The following is an 18,026-nucleotide window of genomic DNA, read 5'->3' on the forward strand; positions in this document are numbered from 1 at the left end:
TTAAAAAATTGTCTAACACAAGAGGGATTTAAGTGTCATGTATTTCGATGATTTTATTCAGCCAATGACAAAAAGATACTTAAGAAGATTGTACTTTCCCAGAGCACAGTCCATTTTGTCAGCATGTACTTGGGAAAAATCTCCCTATGTCCTTTGAAGTAATGGGAGGAACATTGGGACATTTTTTTTGTTTTTCTCGTAGAAACAAGCAGAATCTTCTTCGGATGCTTGAGTGAGTTCTGTATGCATATTGCAAAATTCTGTTCAGATGATTTAAATGTACACTCCTTCAGAAAGAAAACAAAAACCTTTATTTGCATTACTGAGAAAACTAAAGTGAGGGCTGAAGCTCCTGATTACATCTTTAAAAATGTCCCTGATATGTCATTATTTTGAGTTTTAACTACCAAAGTAAGGTTATGTTGCTCTGTTCATAATAAAACACATAACTTTTTTTTTTCCACTTACCTTTTCAAAACTACTTAGAAGCTAGCAGATAACAAAGGTGACTCTCAGCATTATTTGCAAGGAAGGGGAGAGATACTGTTCCTGGTAAGATTAATCACCTACAAAATTTCTAAATCTGGCATTAGACATTCTGGGGCAAAAATGTTATGACAACACTTTCCCTTTCAATTTTAGCCTTAAAATGTCTAATGCTTTATTATTGTATGGAGATGTTTTACATTCTGTGACTGGAATAATAGCTCATTCTTGGCTTGCCTATGTTTTGTACAGGTTTAGAAGATCTATTAAAATTATCCAAGTTGGGGCGCCTGGGTGGCTCAGTCATTAAGCCTCTGCCTTCAGCTCAGGTCATGATCCCAGGGTCCTGGGATCGAGCCCCACATCGGGCTCCCTGCTCGGCGGGAAGCCTGCTTCTCCCTCTCCCACTCCCCCTGCTTGTGTTCCTGCTCTTGCCATCTCTCTCTGTGTCAAATAAATAAATAAAATCTTTAAAAAAATAATTATCCAAGTTAAACCCTGGTTGGGGAAAGCAGTCATATAGAGATATAGAGGAGTTATTTCAATTCTTTATTTCTTTTATTTTAAATAGTTCAACATATAAGACATATTTGAAATAACACTCAGAATAAAATAATTGTAAAATTATAATATGTATCATTTATTATTTTCTAGATGACCTTTTGCTTGGGATAATACCAGGTGTTTGATAAGAGTTAAACATCATTTATCTATATCTTGCATTACCCTGCGATAATGAAGTAAGTAACACTTTCAGCCAAAGTTATGTCAGCACATTCCTGTGCTCTTCCTGTCTGTATTAGTTTTCCTAAAATTGGCAGGTTAAAACAACATTTATTATCTCACAGTTTCTGAGGGTTTGGTGTTTGGGAGTAGGTACCTGGGTGGTTCTTGCTCAGGATCTCTCACAAGATAACAGTTGGCTGAGTCTGCACTCATCTGAAGGCTCTCTTAGCACTGGAGAATCCACTCTGAAGCTCAATTTCTTGGTTGTTTGCAGGCTTCAGTTCCTTGCTTGTTGTTGGACTGAAGTCACCAGCTGTTTACCTCATGGGCTTCTCTGTAAAGCAACTCATAACATGGCAGCTGATTTCCCTGAGAATGAGCGATCCAAGAGGGAGGCAGGAATGCAGGAAGAGAGAGAACCCAAGAGAAAAGCTGCAGCCTTCTTGTAACAATCCCTGAAATGATATGTCATCAATTCTGCCACACACCCCTATAGAATCAGCCACTAAGTCTAGCACGCAATCAAGGAATGGAAAATGAATCTCCACCATCTTGTTAGGAGAGGATTCAATCGTTTGTGGTTATGTTTTTAAGACTTCCACGCTAATGTTACAGACTGCTTCCATATATGTTTTGTCACATGTAAAGTACCACATTTTTTCCTCTGAGGATGATGAACACGTTAAACTTGAAATAAGTATTCCCCTAATATTTTTATAATACTAAAAGCAAATTAACACTGTGATGGCTTAATGTATTTGTTTTTGTTGAATCAAGAAAAATTAGGGCTATGCAAAGCTATGATACAGGTGGTAAAAATTTATTCAGGGTGTCATGATATTATTCTGAGACAGATGAATTAGTTATTCCTTTATATTAACTTAATGCACAAATCAATAATTTGATTGAGATACTGGGATCTATGTGACATTCTATGCTTTAAACATCATGTGAAAAAATATCAATCCAAAAATTGAACATGTGATATGGCAATTACATTTATTTCACAGGATGCCATAATATTAACCACAGAAAAGGTCAATATTGGGGTTTTGAGTCTAACATTTTGTTTATAGAGTATATTTATCTGATATTTCGAATTCTACCAAGCAATATATTCTAAGTTAATGTTTCATAGATATTTTAATGCTTTTAATGTGAACTTTAATATTAAATATATTTCAAAGACATACCATATTATACTTAAATATTTATTTTTTCCAAACTCAGTGAAAAGTCCAGACCTTCTGAAACTTGGAACTATCCATATCAGATTTTTTTTTTTAGAGCTCAAAATACTCTTTTTTTGTTTGTTGGTTTTGAGTTTTTATTTAAATTCTAGTTAACATATAATATAATATTGGTTTAAGTAGTAGAATATAGTGGTTCATCACTTAGACATCTCAACAAATGCCATCCTTAATACCCATCTAGCCCATCCCCCACCAACCTCCCCTCCAGGACTCTCAATTTTTTCTCCATAGGTAAGAGTCTGTTTTTTAGTTTGCCTCTCTCACATTCTCTTTGCTTTTTGTTTCTTAAATTCCACATATGAGTGAAATCACATGGTATTTGTATTTCTCTGGTTGACTTATTTCACTTAGCATAATACACTCTAGTTCTGTCCACATCTTTGCAAATGGCAAGATTCCATTATTTTTTATGGCTGAGTAATATTCCTTTATATATATATATATATATATATATATATATATATATATATATATGATGAATATTCCTTTATATATATATATGATGAATGAATATATATATATATATCATCATTCATTCATCATCACTCATCAGTTAATGGACATTCATCAGTTAATGGTTAATGGACAAATGGACATTTGATCTCTTTCCATAATGTGGCTATTGTTGATAATGCTACTATAAACAACAGGGTGCATATGTCCCTTCGAATCAGTATTTTTGGATCCTTTGGGTAAGTATCTAATAGTGCGATTGCTGGATCATAGGGTAGTTCTATTTTTAACTTTTGAGGAAACTCCATACTGTTTTCCAGAGTGGTTGTACCAATTTGCATTCCCACCAACAGCGTTAAGAGGGTTCCCCTTTCTCTGCATCCTTGCCAACATCTGTTGTTTCCTGTGTTGTTAATTTTATCCATTCTGACAGGTGTGAGGTAATATCTCATTGTAGTTTTAATTTGTATTTCCCACATGATGAGTGATGTTGAGTATCTTCCCATGTGTCTGTAGTCATCTGTATGTCTTCTTTGGAAAAAAGTCTATTCATGTCTTCTGCCCATTTCTTAACTGGATTATTTGTTTTTTGGGTGTTGAGTTTGATAAGTTCTTTATAGATTTTGGATGCTAGCCCTTTATCAGATATGTCATTTGCAAATATCTTCTCCCATTCCATAGGCTGCCTTTTAGTTTTGTTTTTTGTTAAGATTTTATTTATTTATTTGAGAGAGAGAGAGAGCACATGAGAGTGGGGAGGGTCAGAGGGAGAAGCAGACTCCCTGCCAAGCAGGGAGCCTGATGCGGGACCCAATCCCGGGACTCCAGGATCATGACCTGAGCCAAAGGCAGTTGCTTAACCAACTGAGCCACCCAGGCGCCCCATGCCTTTTAGTTTTGATTGTTTCCTTCACTGTGCAGAAGATTTTATCTTGATGAAGTCCCAATAATTCATTTTTGCTTTTGTTTCCCTTGCCTCCAGAGATGTGTCTAGTAAGAAGTTGCTTTGGCCGAGGTCGAAAAGGTTGCTGCCTGTGTTCTCCTCTAGGATTTTGATGGTTTCCATATCAGATTTAAGACTTATTCTCAAAGGCTCATTTTGCTTCCAATACAATTAATGTAAGGGATTCAAATGTAGATAAATTGAAGGATAATTAGTTTGGCAAATTTTAAAATAAGAAAATATTTCTTGGAAAAAATGTAACAGAAAAGATTCAGTTACAAAAATGAAGGTGCATGATTATATATTTTCTTCTATTAAATTTATAAAACTATTTTTTAAAGATTTTACTTATTTATTTGAGAGAGAGCACATGTGGGGGAGGCAGAGGGAGAAGCAGACTCCCCACTAATCTGGAAGCCCAACATGGGGCTGGATCCCAGGACCTTGGGATCATGACCTGAGCCAAAGACAGATGCTTGACCGACTGAGCCACCCAGGTGCCCCTAAATTAATAAAATTATTGAAGCCAGTTTCTTCTTTCTTGAAATAATAGACAACATTTTGAAAAGTAATTATATAAGTGGGAAGTAACGTATCTACTTTTAGAAGTATACTGTGCTGATTTGTGGTTTTTGAAGGTGGTCATCAATGTACCAAAATATGACTCCCAAAGGTTTCTCCAGTATATTAATAATTATGACAAAAGTAGTAATATAAACTATAAATTTATTTAAGACAAGACCAACAAATCCTATGTGATTATTTTATTTTAAAATTTTATAGATGAGGAAATCAAATATCATAGAAGTAAATTTCTGAAGGCATAAGGTCACAAAAGCCAAGCCAGAATTTTAACCTGGTCTGCTTGATTCCATTTACTCAGATTGATGTTTTTGGAAGTTCCCTTTCCTTCAGAGGCTTTATTGATATTTTTAAAAGTGTCTATTGTTCTTAAAAAGGAGGAAAGGCAGATTTCCAGTAAAAACCTAATAGCTTGTAAAATGTTTAAAACTCAGGAAAACAGATAATTAAAAAGAGTACAAACCAATCCTAACCATGACACTGACATATTACTATTGTCAGTAATTAGTATGTATCCATTTTATATATTTTTTTGAATTATGTATATTTACATGGACTCATACCATACATGACATTTTTAACATGCTCTTTCACTTAGCAATGGTTTCTTCTCATTTCCACATAATTAAGGGTTCACATACCTTATTTTTTAAGATATTATTTATTTATTTATTGTTTATTTATTTAGAGCATGCAAGCAGGGGGAGGGGCAAAAGGAAAGAGGGGGAGGGACACTTTGAAGCAGACTCCTCACTGAGAGTGGAGCCAGATATGGGACTCGATCTCATGACCTGAGCTGAAATAAAGAGTCAATTAACCAACTGAGCCACCCAGGTGTCCCCTATACTACATTATTTTTATTGACTCATTATTCCTTTATATGACTGTAACCATTTTATTTAAGCTGTCTTTTATTAGTGATCATTTTCCCTAAATTTTCAATAAGCAGCATTGGGATGAAACTCCATAAAGTTCTGTATTTACATATTGATTAATTTCATATAATACATTCTAAAATTTTGAATATATTTCCTGACATTATTATTAGTACATTAGAAAATGTGATATATTGATAAGTTTTTGGTCAGAATAGCAACAATTCTTGATATATGTATAAAATTAAGAAAATTATCTTACCAAAATTTTCATGACTTATGTGAAAAAAAGAAAATTTGAGAATTTTCTCGGAACGGAATAAATACTGAATAAGTATGAAAATACAGCATACTCCCAGATTTTATAATCCAAAATAACAAGAATAAAAATATTTCCAAGTCTATAAATTTCATGCAACCCCTTTTCTATATTTTTTTCATATCATAAACAGAATTGTTCAATATGCACTATTATATACTTTTTATGTTTCTTTTTTCATTGAACAATTTTTCAGTGATTTATCCATGGTATACATACACTTATAATTATTTCATTATTGCTATATATGAATATGAATACTTAATCATTAAAATGTAGACAACATTTGGATCATTTCCAGTTTAGTAGTAGTATGAATATTGTTCTAAGCATATGTGTATGCATATTTGTACTTATTTCTATTGGATGTATATGTGATTGAAATGGCTGGAATGTAAAGAATGTATATATTCAAATTTATTAGTATAAAAGTTTTTCAAAATAGGTATATTAATTTAAATCCATTTTCTGTGTAAGAAATTTTCAATTTGTCTACAACCTAACACCTAATATTGACTTCCTTTTTAATGATAACAATTTGGATGAGTAGACAATGGTAATACATCATGGTCTTTATTCACATTTCCTTGATTACTATTTAATCATTGTTTTATGTTTATTGGTCATTTAGATATGCTCTCTTGTAAAGACATTCTGTTTAAACTTTTGACCTGTTTCTTTTTTCATAGTGACTTTTTGTTTTGTAGGAACTCTTCACATATGACTAATTTGTTACAAATCTAAATGGCAAACATTCTCCCATTCTGTCAATTTTCTTCATTCTCTTAATTTTTTTAAGAAGTTACATTTCTTATTGTTAACATATTTTATTTCTTATGATTAACAGTTTTTTTTGTGTCATGTTTTATATTTGCATACATTACAGTCATGAAGATATTTTCCAGTTTTTTTTTGTAGTTGTTCTCTGATAGTTTTTAGTGAAACAACTCTTACCATTGTTCTTGGCTCTTCCAGCTCTGCTGTCTGGCTTTGTTCCTTGACCTATGGTTGTATTTCTCTGATCTCTGTATCCATGGTCACATTGCCTCCTTTTCTGTGTATGTAATTTCCCCATGCCTTTCTTTTTTTAATAACAACAGTTATGATGGTACTTAGAGTCCAGTTGAATAGTCTAGGGTTAATTTAATGATCCCCATTTCCAAATAAGGTAACATTTATGAGTTTCAGGGGTTGGAGCATGGATACCTCTTGGAGTCCATTTTTCATTCTACCACAGGTAGGTTTGTGTACCTCCCACCACAGTCAAGATACAAAACAGCTCCCTTACCACATGTGTTCCTCTTGTGGCCTTTTTGTAACAATGCCCACCCATCTTTTCCTCTCTTCCTAGTCTATGGCAACTACTCCATCAGTTCTCCATCTCCATCTCTCCATTTTTATCATTTTGGTAATGTTATATAAGTGAAATCATATGTAAACATTTGGTATTGGCATTTTTTTTTGTTTTTTGTTTTTTTCATTTAACGTAATTCCCTGGATCTTTCTTTATTCCAGCTATTCCCAACTGCTGTCTTTATCAGTAGTCCATCCTTCTTTTTTTTTTTTAAAGATTTTATTTATTTAATTGACAGAGACAGAGAGAGAGGAAACACAAGCGGGGGGAGTGGGAGAGGGAGAAGCAGGCTTCCCGCCGAGCAGGGAGCCCGAGGCGGGGCTCGATCCCAGGACCCTGGGACCGTGACCGGAGGTGAAGGCAGTTGCTTAACCAACTGAGCCACCCAGGCGCCCCAGTAGTCCATCCTTCTTAACTCTGAGTAGTTTTCCATGGTATGGATGTATGACAGTTTGTATAACTATTCATCTCTTGAAAGACATTTGAGTTATTTCCAGTTCTAGGCAATAACCAATAATGCTACTATCAGCATGTGTGTACAGGTATTTGTATGAAAATAAGTAATCATTTCTCTGGGATCAGTGCCCAGGAGTATAATTGCTGGGTCATTTGGAACTGCTAGAGGTTTAGAACTCTGTCATTTTTAAGTATTGCATCCTTTGCTCTTTGACACTGAGGGTTTTACAGCAAATTCACATATGTCTCATGGCTTTCTTCAGATAAACTCCTTTATAAAAATTATGACCTTAGTAAAGTTAAGCTCAGCATTTATGGCTTATTCTATCAGAAGTCTCCATAGACTCCTTGCAAACAGACTTTTATTGGGGACCATATTAGTTTGCAAGATATATTATGAAAAACCTATCCATTGCAACTAAAATTCCTTTTCAAGGAGAATATCAGTCCCAATTTCCCATTAGCAATTCTCTGTATTTGCCCCAATGTTCAGCTAACCTGCCTCTACTCCAACAGTGAACATAGTCTAGACCAAGACTGAACTATCTACTGCCTAGATTGATGTGTAAGTATTTTGACTCAAGTTTCCATTAAGAGAAGGATATTCAATAGGGTATCTCAAACCTAAAGGTTGGCATAGAGAACAAAGATCCATGAGCCATCTTCAACAAAGAGAATTATCTGTGTACATCAAAGAGAAAAATTCACCTTCAGGGATTTTTTTGGGGCTTAATGATTAACCTCATCAGTCTTCTTAGGCCCCTAAGAAATTCTTCAGGCAAGTGTGACACAATGATAAATTACTTTTTGGTGTTCTCTAATATTGGATGAGTCTGAGGGAAGATAGAAATGTTCAGAGATCAAATGTTACTGACTTTATAGCCCCTAAATGTTTGTGCAAAGAGTTGTGAAGATAAATAGGAATTCATTTGGAAAAAGTTATAAGAAAACACAAATATATTCCAATTTTTCTATAGCTGGCAATGCATATTTATTAATTTTCTCTAATAATGAAAAATATCTCCATAGAAAACATAAAGACAAAGGTTGCTATAAAAGGAATTAAAACATGTGTGTTTTCATAATTTAAAAAGTCAAGTTATAAATTTTGAAATTCTTCTCCCTGATATTTTGGATGTGGCCACTATCTACTAAATTCTAGAGATCTAATATTTTGTCATTTTTAATATGTTACTTAATGTATCTACTTCTCATATTAAATTAGTAATTAGAATACTACATAGATATATGAAAACATATATTCATATAAAATATCAGTTATATTTAATTTGAATCAAAATATTCAAGCAGTTACTACTTTTTATGTGTATACACTGAGATCTATCATTTTTTTCACTCTAAAGAGGAGGTTAATAAAAATAAAATAGATCCAATTTGAAAATATCGGTGAATTTTCTTATAGTGATTCCTTATGCTTATACTAATGTGCTTTAGGATGATCAGAATTTAGAGAACCCTTACATCTCTCCCTTTATATATATAAAAAAAGAAAAATCTTACTCCACAGTCAGTACAGTCTTTTAAAGTATTTTTTAAATTCAAGATATTCAAAATGATGAGTTATACAAAGCAAAAGTAAAAATGTTCATGATATAAATTACTGCAGTAAAATAAGAGAACATTTTCCCCATCTTTGATCCTTACCACAAAAATTTTTAGTATTAAATAATGAATTAATACAAAGAAGTTAAATATATGTGTTTTTACCAGAAGTTATCCTCTACCAAATTTGGACATTAACAGCTCCCTAAAAGAGAATTTAGCCAAGAAAAAGCAAAACTACAGCAAAAAACCCAATATGTGTTGAAAGGTCACATTATTTTTTTTTGGAAGGTCACATTAATTTTAATAGAACTTCCCTGAATAGTCTTTACTATTCTTTCAATGGAATAAGCAAGATTGTTGTCCCTTTACAATGTTCCCTTGCTCATTTTCCCTTGAACTTGCTGTAATGTTAAACTTAAATTATCATGTGTGTTTATCTGTGTATATGTATAAATGTCCTTTGCTTATAAACTAGGGATACTTTTTAAAGTCATTATTGTGTCAGTCTATGTGGACCTGAATGTACACTTTGGTCTTTTTAAAGTTCCCCTGTGAGAGTTAGTAATGTGCTGTGTCTAAGAATAGTGTGGGTATTTGCAAAGGCTGAAGAATTTTTTCACTTTGATACTGAATCAGTGACCTGATTAACATAATTGATATAAATATTTGCATATTTATACAAATATATTTTATAGTACTGTATTAGTTACTTATTGTTGTATAACAAATTACTCCAAAACTTAACAGCTTAAAAATAAGTATTTAATATCTCACATAATATTTATGTGTCAAGATGTGAGTAGCTAAATTGGATGGTTTTGGCTCAGATTCTCAGAGGAGAGTACCTTCAAAGAGCATGGACAGGGGCCTCCATCTTCTGAAATCTTGTCTGTTTCTGAAAGATGCTTACCTCATGGTTGACAGACCTTAGTTTCTTCCTCTCTTGGCTTCTGCTCTAGTGTTCACATGATACCCAGAGGTGACAATCCAAAAGAACATAAGGTAGAAGACTTCTTCCTATATTCCATAATTTCTAAAATATCCTTATAGGTTATACAGCTTAGCTTTATTCAATGTCAGATGGGACTACATAGGAACATTAATATGAAGAGTCAAGACTCATGGGGGTCACAGATCGTTAGTGATGTTACTTTAGCTCAAATGCCTAATTCTAATGTTAAGAATTTTAGACAATATAATTGATCGTTATAAGGGTAATAACTTCACAAAACTTTCCTTACACAGTGCTTGTTTCCAACTTCTTCTCATCATAAAAAGCTAAAATTATATTCTATCATTTATGATTTTAATATGTCAGAAAGAAATGGGTACTGTGTAAAATAGTATTAATTTTCTTACTAACGGTAAACTAATATTTTTTTAAAGATTTTATTTATTTATTCATGAGAGACAGAGAGAGAGAGAGAGAGAGAGAGAGAGAGGCAGAGGGAGAAGCAGGCTCCCAAGCAGCAGGGAGCCTGATGCGGGACTCGATCCCAGGACCCTGGGATCATGACCTGAGCTGAAGTAGACGCTTAACTATCTGAGCCACCCAGGCGCCCACAGTAAACTAATATTAATGGTAAGACTTTAAAGATACGATTGTCCTTCGTATCCCTAAGAAAGTAGAATTGTAGCTTGCTGGTTATTTTAGCTAAGTCAAGCAGGGTCTTCTAACTTTTGTTTTGAATAATGTTAATTCATTATTATTTCTAACACTGATTATTGTATCAAATGTGCAAAGTAAATCTAGTTTTTATTTTGCCTTATCATCTCTGATATTCATCCAATTGTGCACTTAACTACTCATCCTCATTTCTCACAAAGTGCTAGGACTAAGGGAAAAGAGAAGTTACCTAGAAATACAACCAAATAAAATGTTGGCAGGACAATGGCCTTGAAGGCATTTTATCTGTGATAAGTCTTCATTTTGTCTTTCTTTCCTCCTACTAAGAGTCCCTGTCTCCTACTTTGCTCCTAGGAAACACTTTTAAAAATGAAATAAGTAATTACATTCCATTCTCTTGGCGAATGTGTGAGTCAGTTAGAAAGCAAGTTTAAATATAACAGGGAGATCGGATCTGCCCAGGCTAGAGTCTGTATCTTTTCCAAAGCTGATGTTTCTATTCTGAAAACAGAGTATCTCTGCTTTGGGAGAAATTCAAAGGTTATAGAGATCTTGTACCAACTGGATGCTAGAATCTTCTCTCTTTTCCTTCTGCCAAATATAAACCACTTAATGTTTGAGGACTTTTAATTACAGGGTACTTAATTATATCCTGAGGGAAAGTTGATCAATTTGGACTAGTATAGTTGTTTTATGAGTTCTTCCTTATACTGAGTCAAAAAATTACATTTTTTAAGTGTGATAATTTTTCATTTATATGCACAACCTATCTCTAAACCAAGACTCATCCAGAATTAATGTCTCTAGTTCTCACAACTATTTTTCATAAGTCAGGATCATGTTCACGGTCAGAACTTTTGGTTCAGGAAATGTTCCCACTTGCACCTCAGACTCACCTTCATTCCTCTATAACTCCAGACCTGAAATAAATCAAATTATATTGCCATTAGGAAGTGAAACTATAAAGTTAGCACAATTTAGAGTAGAGATGTACTGCCACTTTAGGAAAATAGAAGGGTTCTTAGTCTTCAATATGCTCCATTTCTACTAGTTTATCAGTTAAAAGAGGGATTGATAAAATGGAATGATAACAGCAAACCCCAAAGCCAGAAGCTGCTAATGCCCATATTAGGAATTCACAGAGAAGAATCTTTGGTGACAAACCTGGATGTTGTAGTCTTAGAAATGTTATTCACTGTTGTAGAAATGGAGGGTTCACTATATGTTTTCCCATTAATAGTAAAGCTTTATGGAACACCTGGGTGGCTTATTCAGTTGAGTGTCCAACTCTTGATTTGGACTCAGGTCATGATCTCAGAGTCATGAAATTGATTGAGCTCCACATCAGGCTCCATGCTAGTATTACACTGCATGTTAACTAACTGGAATTTAAATCAAAATTTTAAAAAAGTGCTATGAAATAAAAGCTGATTTACTCGTCCAAAAAATAAAGTACGACAATAAATCAAACAGCATATGAAAATAGCAAAACTGAGTTGGTTTAAGTTCAACATATTTCAAAATTTTTATAGAATATAAGAGAAAATGTTTATGTTTCTCAACAGATAAGAAAAGTATTAGATAAGGGCACCTGGGTGGCTCAGTTGGTTAAGCGACTGCCTTCTGCTCAGGTCATGATCCTGGAGTCCCAGGATCGAGTCCCGCATTGGGCACCCTGCTCAGCAGGGAGTCTGCTTCTCCCTCTGAACTTCCCCCCTCTCCTGCTCTCTCTCTCTCTCATTCTCTCTCTCAAATAAATAAATAAAATCTTTAAAAAAATAAAAATATTACATGAAATTTATCAATTGTCATAAAATTCTTAGAAAACTATATAAGAGCATTTTCTTTACTAGATAATTTAAAGCAAGCAACATACTTATTGGTAAAATAATATTTCTTTCTTTTTTTAAAGATTTTATTTATTTATTTGAGAGAGAGAGAATGAGAGATAGCACAAGAGGGAAGAGGGTCAGGGGGAGAACCAGACTCCCTGCTAAGCAGGGAGCCCAATGCGGGACTTGATCCTGGGACTCTAGGATCATGACCTGAGCCAAAGGCAGTAGCTTAACCAACTGAGCCACCCAGGTGCCCATAAAATAATATTTCTGTATTAATCAGGATCCACCAGAAAAACTAACCAATGGGATAGACGGATGGACAGATGACCAGACAGACAAATAGATAAATAAATAAAAGAAGATTTATAATGGCAATTGGCTTACACAGTCATGGAGGATGAGACATGCCATGACCTGCTCTCTGCAACTGGAGAACCAGGAGTAAAATACCTGTTGTGCTTGCTACATCTGTGTGTGATTTAAAGAAAATGAACACTACAGTGGTTCTCAAATCTTTTGGTCTAACACAATCTTAAATTTATTGACACCTCAAGAGCTTTTGTTTATATGGATTGTATGGATCAATATTGGCCATATAAGAAAGTAAAATTAAGAAATTATAAAAATGTTTCTTTTATTTCCATAAAATAACAACTCATTGCACATTTGCATGCCATGTGTTTTATTTTTAAAAAATATATTTTCAAAAACAAAAAATAGAAAAATTGTTTTTCACTTTTGTAGATCTCTTTAGTATCTGACTTAATGGAGGGCAATCATTTCACATTTGTCTTTATGCTTTCAATTTGTTGCAATTATCACATGTCTTAGAGTCTCTGGAAGACTCCACTTTGCACTGGAGAGGGAATGAAGTGGAAAAAGAATGTAACAACTTAGCAGTGTTAAGAAAACAGTTTAGAAGAAAAAAAAGAAAATAGTTTTGATCTCCTAGACCCTTGATAGAATCTCCAGCAACCTTGTGATTCCCTGAACAACCCTAAGATCTGCTGATGTACTACAGGGAAGTTATTTCTGGGGCCAAATGGACTTGAGCTCAAATTCCAGTTAACTCACTTATGGTTTTGTCTCTCTGAATCATATTTTCCTCATTTGCCAAATGGTTCTTTTAATACTTCACAAAATTATTGGGAAGTGATTTTGAAGATGACATGAAATTAACATGAAATTATTGACTGCTACTGATTATTATTACTGCTACTAATTAATGACACTGGTAATAGAGCTCCTCTGTCATTGAACATTCATGCAACTCAGGCTTTGCTGTCTTTGTTTGACATCAATTAACTCACAGTGGATCTGTGAGTTCAGTTTCAGCTTGAGTTCCATTTTATAGATATAGAAGCTGATACAAAAATGGTGCTTAAGATATCACAGCCAGTCAGTAGAGAAATAGGATACCAACTAGGGCATTCTAATGAAAGCACTCTTATTCTTAGCTATGGTACGCTGTCTTTGTTTGGCAATTAAGACATAAACAACAGGGGCGCCTGGGTGGCTCAGTCAGTTAAGCATCTACCTTTGGTTCAGGTCATGATCTCAGGGTCCTGGAATTGAGCCCCATTTTGGGCTCCCTGCCCAGTGAGGAGTCTGCTTCTTCTTCCCCCTCTGCCCCTCCACCTGCTTGTGCTCTCTCTCTCTCTCTGTCTCTCTCAAATAAACTCTTTTTTTTCTAAAAAAAGACATAAACGACAAATGGTAGTACAGTTTCTTAACTTACACATTTTCCTCTAATATAACCTAACATGTTATTTTTATATAATCTTGTTAAGATCAATAATGATTCCAATTTTATATGTTTCTTGGACTCATATGAAAGCACATTACAGATTTACTGTCCCTTTTTAAGCAAGCACCATGCCATATGCAGTTTTACTTTGCTTGATAACATACTAATACTTTAGCAGTGTTTAAAGTGAGCTGGATGCCTTATTAATTTAATGTTCACAACAACGTTCTGAAGAATGTGCTATTTTTATATCCTTTTTATAAGTAAAGATGAAAGAATTAGAAATGAAGCCACTTTGTCTTCCCCCAGGGAGGTACTCAGGGATAGAGCTAGAATTGGAGCTGACATATTCTAGCACCAGAGTTCATTCACTGAACCACTGAATTATAACTACTAAGTCTTCTCTATTCACCTGTAATATTGTAGAGAGTAGGAAAAGGAGGCAAAACTGTGGTAGAAATTTATAGCTCTTTCATGATACTTAATTATTTGAACAGCTACCACATCTCAAAATGACACAGCAAAAAATGTGTCATATCTTGATACTGTGTAGTATCAACTGCAAACTGTCCCTTTCCCACTTTGTTTTCAATGGTCAGTTGTCTGTAAATGATGTGATTTGATGACATCCTTGTCCTATATTTGGTAAAATTGAGCTGATTTAGTGGTAAAATAAATAAATAAATAAATCTAGAACAGGAGAGAGGGGAGAAAAGGAGGTAGGGTAGATGGGTTGAGCTGTTAGGAAGAGAGAAAAGTAAAATTTTTTTACTGAAAATTGCTAGAAATCATCCTCTCCTTTCAATTGCCAAAGAATAACAAAAGAACATTGATGATTACTCACACAGATACAAGTTATTATAGGTGTTTTCCCAAAATTATGTGAATAGTTTGTTAGTCCTTTCCCATTTTTTTTTTTGTTTTATTTATTTATTTATTTATTTGTTGAAAGAGCATAAGCAGGTTGTGGGGAGGGGCAGAGGGAAAGGAAGAGGGGCTTGATCTCAGGACATCATGACCTGAGCGGAAATCAAGACTCAGTCACTTAACCAACTGAGCCACCCAGGTGCCCCTCCCATGTGAATTTTAATCTTATGTATTTGTTATCCATATAAAAGGATAATGATGGGGTGCCTGGGTGGCTCAGTTGGTTAAGCGACTGCCTTCGGCTCAGGTCATGATCCTGGAGTCCCGGGATCGAGTCCAGCATCGGGCTTCCTGCTCAGCAGGGAGTCTGCTTCTCCCTCTGACCCTCTTCCCTCTCATGCTTTCTATCTCTCATTCTCGCTCTCTCTCAAATAAATAAATAAAATCTTTAAAAAAAAAGGATAATGATGTGCTATATATTTATTCCTCTTTGGATAATTTGTTTATATTTTTATGATTTTAATATTTTGCGTAGGAATTCCTTTTAGTAAGAAACAACAGGATTGATTTCACATTAAAATAGGAACTAGACTCAAGGGAAAAAGTCGTTGCTCTGTTAGGCAACTTTTAATAACTTTTCTGTATTTCTACTTTCTTTCAGGACTGTTTTCCTTCCTTCATTGTTCTCACTCTGTTCCATTAGTGGGTCTTGAGTTTCCCTCAGAGGCTCCCCTGCCAACATCACTAATGGTTAAGAGAAAACAATTTTGTTAGCAGTCATTTATAGCAAGGGATGATCAGAAGCAGGCAACCTTGCTGCTGAATCTATTTTCAGCCTTTTTAGTAGAACATGGGCTCCAACTGTAGCTATAATTTTAACTTCCCATTGACTGTCAGTTGAAAATATATAGAAAAAGATATGCTGTTTGCAGAATTCTCCACAACAGGTTTAAAGATTATACATTTCAACATATTCAGCTGACAACCTATGCTTTACTGCACATAAAAATAATCACACATTGAAAAGAAATAAACACTTTATGGACTATAAAACACATACAACAAATTGTATTCCTTAAGTCGTGTTTCAGAAAATCAAATGAAATTTAAACAAAAATGACATGAATAATAGCTTAACATTATATATTATAATGACATAACATAATACTAAGCAATAGAATTGTTTTAATATTTTAAACAGTAAGCACATTTCTTCTGTAAACTCTATTCTTGTATATTTAAAAGTGGAGATTTATTTTTGCATTTAGAAGTCAAAAACTCAACTCCAATACATATGTGGCCTTAAAATCTAAACATTAAACCCCTCTGTTTTTCATATTCCAGTTCATATGGTATTTTCAAATTCTAGTTAATATTCAGATATAATATTTATATGCATTATATGACATTAGATTTATAAAAATTACTTTATTAAAAACTATGTAGTATTAGGAAACAATGACCAATTCCAAAACAGTAATTTGAATAAAATAATAACTAGATAACTAGATGCATCTTAGGATATATAAACTATGCCTTTCATTAGATGTATTGAAATAGATCCCCATGAATCTGAAAGAAGAGACAAATAGCTTTGAAAATGTACTGGACAAAATAATCATAACAGTCTAAGTCATTAGAAATGTAGGAGCAAAGCTCATGATTAGAAGTCAAATCCCAAGTACCTAAGAGGAAAAAAGGAAATTCACGTAATAAATGATCCATGGGTAATTAATGTGGTGTGATATTCAATGCCCATGACTTTGTTTTCGAGTATAAACTCATATTTTTTTTAAGTTCGTTGAACACTTTTCTCTAATGGTGTAGTGGAGTCTTCCATTCTTGTCCTCAATAATAGTTTCAAATAATTGTTTTTCCCATTCCTTAACACCAGTGACTCCAAACATTAGTCTCCAGATATTAATTTCCAAACATTCATAAGAATCATCTGAAGATCTTGATTAAATTGTAGTTTTCAGACATGCCCAAATATTGTGATTCTGTGAGTCTAGATTGGGGCTCTAGAATCTGCATTTTGGGCCATCTGAAGTATGTGGCAGGCAGGGTATGTCTATAGGTCATTTTTTTGTACTTAAAGTCTAAACTATCTTGAAAAGCCCAAGTACATATTTTCTTTTATGGGATCAAATGCGTTCAGTAGCCCGTTACTCCTGTTACCAATCTGAAAGCACTCTGGGCATATAAATATAACTGTATATCTATAAAGGTAATAAAATGCATCCAATGATAGCTTCATAACTGATAATTTTCACATTTTTCCCTTCTTTCCTTTATTAGGGAGGCCTTATATGTAGTAAACATCTATTCCTTGATCATGCATATGCATCTTCTGTTCTGGTATTATCCTAGGGCATTGTTTCTAAGATGACAGATATCACATATTAATGAAAAATTTTCTATTCCCTCTTCCCAAGTTTTAAAATCTTCACTTCTATCACAATGAGTATATATATTGATGCCGTGCTGTCAAGAGAGTCTCAGAGACTTTAGAAACAAAATGATTTTAGACATTAAAGTGAGCCCATGAAGTGAATTTTGTTTTGTATTTTTTACTGAACACCATTTATAGCAATAGTCCAATCTATTCTAGTTCACAAAGTATTCAGAATATCAGTTTTAAAAAATGTATGTGGATTTTTCTTGTCTTACATAATTTACTTTTAGTTATTCTAAGAAAATTAAACTTTTTAATGTAACTTTTGAAACAGAACATCCAAACAAGAAGTTCGTTCATACTTTATGAGTATAATTTGTGATCAACACTTATATATCACTAAATGTACATCTACCCCAATGTTAAAAACAATGGAGAATAGAATGTAATAGAATACCTCTGTACTTACATTTTAAAGGTGAAGTAATGAAACAGATTTAAAAGAATAGCAAAAAAAAAATTGTGATCATTGCTTTTGA

At 33.8% G+C, this 18,026-nt stretch overlaps 1 protein-coding gene across 5 annotated transcripts in view; it reads left to right on the top strand.

Annotated features, from left to right (window-relative positions):
* The window catches only part of CDH18 (cadherin 18), a 608,955-nt gene that overhangs the window by 207,019 nt on the left and 383,910 nt on the right, over nt 1-18,026 (top strand). The window contains exon 2 of one of the 5 annotated variants that reach the window (XM_027607140.2): nt 1,141-1,226. The exons of the other annotated variants lie outside the window; for them this stretch is intronic. The gene's annotated coding sequence lies outside the window, so the exon portion shown is untranslated. The remainder of the gene's footprint in view (nt 1-1,140; nt 1,227-18,026) is intronic. 5 annotated transcript variants of the gene reach the window in all.

The sequence above is a fragment of the Zalophus californianus genome, chromosome 5, assembly GCF_009762305.2.
Source record: "Zalophus californianus isolate mZalCal1 chromosome 5, mZalCal1.pri.v2, whole genome shotgun sequence".
In the NCBI taxonomy this organism is placed as follows: domain Eukaryota; kingdom Metazoa; phylum Chordata; class Mammalia; order Carnivora; family Otariidae; genus Zalophus; species Zalophus californianus.